Raw genomic sequence first — 5,260 nt, 5'->3', positions numbered from 1 at the left:
GAGAAGTCGCTGGGATTGGAGTGACGGCTAGTCCTATCCCTACGTCTCTCTCTGAGGCGATTATCAATCTTAATGGCTGTGGCTATTAAATTATCCAAGCTACCTGGATCATCCCTAGCCGCTAGCTCGTCTTTAATTGCTTCGTTCAGCCCCTGAAGAAAAGCATCCTGTAGTGACTCGTTATTCCAGCGTGAGTCGGAAGCCACTGTTCTAAACTCCACTGAAAATTCGGCTACACTACGGGAGCCCTGCCGGAGAGAAAGAAGGCGCCTAGCAGCATCCCTCCCCCGTACCGGGTGATCAAAAACTTTTTTCATTTCGGAAATGAAAGTATCATATGACCAGCAAATGTGTGGCTGGCTCTCCCTAACAGCTGTAGCCCAATCTAAAGCTCTCCCCCTCAACAGGCTCATTACATATGCTACCCTAGCCCCATCTGTGTGATAAGTACTAGGCTGCTGCTCAAAAACTAACGTACACTGGAACAAAAAGGCTCTACAATTACCCAAATCTCCAGCGTATCGTTCAGGTGTGGGAATGACAGCCTCTCGTAGGTGATGGAGGAGTGCGGCAGGAGGGGGGGGGTGGGGCTGTCGGCTGTGCAGCGTGCTGCGGAGGAAAAGCCTGTGAAGTGAGCAGTTCTACCTGCGTGCCGATTCTTTGCACATTAACGGAGAGGTTCCGGAGAGTCTCCAATGCCTCACGGAGAACTGTATCATGATGCCCCACGAGAGCGCCTTGACTGGCCAGGGCTTGGCAGAGTTCGTCCGTAGTTTTGGCCTGGTAGCCGGTGTCCGCTGGGTCCATACTGGCCAGATCGTTCTGTTACGGTTATCTGAGAGAACCCAAACGCAGGACACGGCAGTGTGTTATAAAGGTTTTATTTGGAGGAGATAATCCGGCTGGAGAGTATCCACTGGAGCGTAATCCACTGAAGAGTATCCTCCGGAGGTTTTAATCCACTGGAACGTAATCCACTGACGCGTAATCCTGGAGCACAAGAAGAACAGGTAAGAATAAATTCAGGTGTAGCGAAAATAGTCACTATACTATAAGAAGGCTGAGAAGGCTAACCCCCTAAACGCACCAGGAGCGTCTGCGCCGCGTTACGGCCGCGCCGCGGCGGTCGTAAGGATCGCGGCCACTCTAGTCAATGGGTGCTGTTCCACCAGACGCGCCACAAAATAGTAAACTTGCATTTCACAAGAAAGTAAGATCTTATTTCCTATATCCAAATATAAACATATATATATATACAGTATATATATGTTTATATTTGGTATTTATATAAAGAGTTATTGCATTTAACAGAATCAATCACATATACAGATGAGACACAGGATTGAAGCCAATGGGGCAGACAGAAGGGGAAGCATCATGTTAATTACAACACCCAACATCCATATGATAATTGCCTGACAATGGTCAGAGCAACACCCTTCTGTCTGAGAACATTTTGTAGAAACCTGCAGGTTGCATTTAACCTAGATGCATAAATTCCCATCATATATATTGTTATATACTGTTTTTTTAAACTATACTTTAGCTTGTGAATTTTGCCCAGGGATCAATAGTTTTATTTAACCCATTAGAATGATAATATATTTTAATATTCAATTTATTTTGTATTCATTTTAAAGTATAGCTATCAGAAAAATGTAAAATAATATTTCCCTCAGGTATTGTAGTAAAACAGGAAATTGTATTTCACAAGTGCCATTGCACAATAGTACAGTAATTCATCAAATATAGGGCTACTACATTTTGCTTTGTAATATTTTTTTACATCATTGAAAAAACAACTACCCAGAGTATAACCTTGAATTTATAGTCAGATAAATTGTGAGGACAGACAAGAATAATTTGGCAGTCATTTGTCAGACAAAACTATTTATTATGAAATGTATTATCAAAAAAATACATAATAACATAGGATATAAAAAATAAAGAACAGTTTTTTACAAATGCAACAATAACCTGTCTTTGAGAGTACAACAACTAATACTTTTTTGCTTTTTCGAATTCTCTGGAATGAAAAAACACATCTTTCAATCATTTTGTCATAACTTGTGTGTGTTCCAGTAGTCACACCATCCTGTCCTGCCAAGACACACTGCCCTCAGGAGAGTTGAAGGAGGTGCAGAAAGCCTCCCTCACATTACAGGCCTCTCTTGATGCCCTGTTTCCTCCCATGTTTCTCACTGGTGCCATGTGTCTTCCTTGCTGCTCTTCCTCATCCAGCAACCTCTGGTTTTCACTAGGGGCCAGCAGGAAGTTGTGTAGGATGCATGCAGCCACCACAAGCTTGTCCACGTTTTTCGGGTGCAGGTTGATGCGATGATGGAAGATTCTCCACCTGGAGGCCAGAATGCCGAAGGCATTTTCCACCACCATCCTTGCTCTGGAAAGTCTGTAGTTTAAAATCCTCTTTTGTTGAGTGAGGTTCTTTCCAGGGTATGGTCTCATCAGGTATGGCTTGAGTGGGAAAGCTGCGTCACCCACCATGACGAATGGCATCTCACCCAGGTGAGCAGCACCAGGTAGAGAGGTACTGGTTGGAACATGAAGTGTTCTGGCCTCCAGTCCTTTCCCCAAATCCGATCCGGCATACACCCCACCATCACTTGTTCTTCCGAAGTCCCCCACTTGAATCACTCGGAACCTGTAGTCAGCATCAACAAGTGCCAAAAGCACTATGGAAAAAGTCTTCTTATAATTGAAGTACTGACTCCCAGACAGTGGTGGTGCTTGGATGACGATGTGCTTTCCGTCTATTGCTCCCAAGCAATTTGGGAAATTCCATTTTTCCCAGAATCCTTGTGCAACCTCCTTCCACGTGTCTTCTGTTGGCCTGGGTAGGAACCTCTCCATCATCATTTTTTCAATGGCTGCACACACCAAATGGACAGCTTCTCACAGTACTGCATCCTAGGCGATAGCTGAATGCTAGGCTGACCAGTGAGTCCCCGGAAGCCAAGTATCTGAAGAGAAAAACAAGCAAAGAATTAATAAGTGAAATCATTTTATTAATCGGAATCTATTCTTTTTTTCAGTCGACGTTTGCAAGGCGAAATGGAAGTCACTGAGGGATGCTTTCGTCAAAAACCGGAAGAAGTCCATCCCCAGTGGATCTGCAGGTGGCTCGCAGAAGGCCTGGAAGTATTCAGATATAATGTCCTTCATTTTGCCATATATACAGCAAAGGAGGTATGTATGCACATTTTTTTATTTATATAATTGTGTAACTTTGTAATTTGTCATGATGTATTGCAAAGGGTATGAAAGACTTTATTTTAAATTACATAAATATGTTCATATTGCATAAATTAATCCCAGGAAAAAATATTTTAATTGATTTCATGTTGTTGTTTCTTTTAATATAGTTCTACAAGCAGCTTGGGAAATCCTTCCCCATTAGAAGAGATAGAGAGCATCTACACCAGGAGCAGCATCTGGATATTCAGGCCCACGCACACCCACACCACCTACAGCCCCACCACCTCTGGTACCCACAACCTCTGCAGAGAGGAGGCCCTCTAGGTCCCGTAGCCCCCAGGGATCCACACCAGCAGCGGCGGCCCAGCGTTCCACAAAGAGGAGGCCACAGAGCACAGACCTTGGGGAGCAACTCATGTCTTTACTGCAGGAACCTCCAGCCACACCACATATGCCAGACTCAGAGCTTGAAGAGTCATACTACTTTGCTCTGAGTCTGGTGCCTATGCTACAAAGGCTGGACATAGACAGGAAACATCGGGCAAAAATAGCAATTTTAAACACCTTCCATAGTCTTCAAAGAGAGAGTACACAACCACAGGAACATTGGCAGCCAATTGTCCATCCCCCCACGTCACAACATTCACACATCCAGGCCAGTAGCCCTTCGGCCAACTCCACCCCAACCCCAATCAACAGGGCCATTCCCAAACATGCTGTTCTCCAACAGTGGCTCTGCACGGCAGGATGGGTCTCAATATGAAGACTTGTAATTTATATTGTTTTTACTGTAAATAGTTCCTTTTTTTGTGTTGATTTTCTGTTATTTGATGTTGGTGTTTAAAATGTTGTTTTGGGTGATATGTTTCTAATTAAAATGTTTTTATACTTGTGGTCAGTGATTTATTGTCTGTGAAATGGGCATCTTACCTCAGTGCAACAGCCAGTCTCTGCTTGGGTTCTATGGCAGCTCTGAAATTTGTGGATTGTCTGGTCAGTTCAGGGCCCAGGAGGGACAGCAGTTCATCCATCTGCTCTGCACTCATCCGAAAATATTGGTGATGTCGTTGGCTGTCCAGCCTCAGCTCAGCCACGAGGTGATGAAAATCACCTTGTTGTCTCCTTTGCTGGTTGAGGGGGTGCACCCAAAACCGGCTCCTTCTCCTCCCCCCATCCCCCCGTAGTCTTTCAAGTAGGAGAATACATGCCAGCGTTCTCCTCCGGTTTACAGGCACTGTAAATTATATATATATATACAATAATTATGATGATGAATGCATATTTTGTTACCACTAAAATACAGCAACACATCTTTGATTCATGTCGTTTATAACTGGAATATTACAATTATTATTAACTGTGTCTGTAGTCTACAACACAACAACATAGGAAATAACAATAAACCCGATTTACACAGACACAAACATAAACCATTTAACTACGTAGCCTACTTACTTGTAGAAGTACAAAATGTCCAGGAAATATTCCAAAATCAACAACAACTGCGAGGCTGCACACACGACGCTCCGCTTCCGCAACGTTTTGAAACGCGCCTGGTGTGTGAGGTCGCAGGAGGAGGTCGCAACGTGGCGCAGCCGTGACGCAGCGTGGCGCAGACGCTCCTGGTGTGTTTAGGGGGTAAGAGTTTTACCACTGGGGTTTAACAACGATCTGGCGCTGACAGGTTGTGGAGCCTCCGCTGATATACCATCTGTAATGGCTGATGGGAATCAGGTGTGTTGCAGAGGAGAGTGCTCAACTGTTTGCAGCTGGTGGAGATTTGAGCCGGGAGCCAGGAGTGACAGGCACCACGCCCACACAGACAGGGAAAGGGAAAACACACACACAAGGAAGGTGGCTGGAGAATGCAACCACCACAACCCTGACTTGTAGCTGCTGTTTGCTTTATTTATTTCTCTGACATTTTGCAATGTTTTACTGTTTATTAAACCTTTGTATTCAGCTCATGCTGCTTTTTAGGTAGGGCTACAAAATAGCCTATTTTAAATATTTCCACCAGATTTGATCATCTTTTATTTAGGTT

General features: G+C 44.2%; 1 pseudogene; it reads right to left on the bottom strand.

Annotated features, from left to right (window-relative positions):
• Window positions 1-2,085: 2,085 nt before the first annotated feature.
• Window positions 2,086-4,779, bottom strand: LOC139435467 (uncharacterized; annotated as a pseudogene).
• Window positions 4,780-5,260: the final 481 nt, after the last annotated feature.

This window comes from Pseudochaenichthys georgianus, chromosome 16, assembly GCF_902827115.2.
Source record: "Pseudochaenichthys georgianus chromosome 16, fPseGeo1.2, whole genome shotgun sequence".
NCBI lineage: Eukaryota > Metazoa > Chordata > Actinopteri > Perciformes > Channichthyidae > Pseudochaenichthys > Pseudochaenichthys georgianus.
Note: the sequence above shows the minus strand (reverse complement) of the source record. Positions and strands in the feature narration are given on the sequence as shown.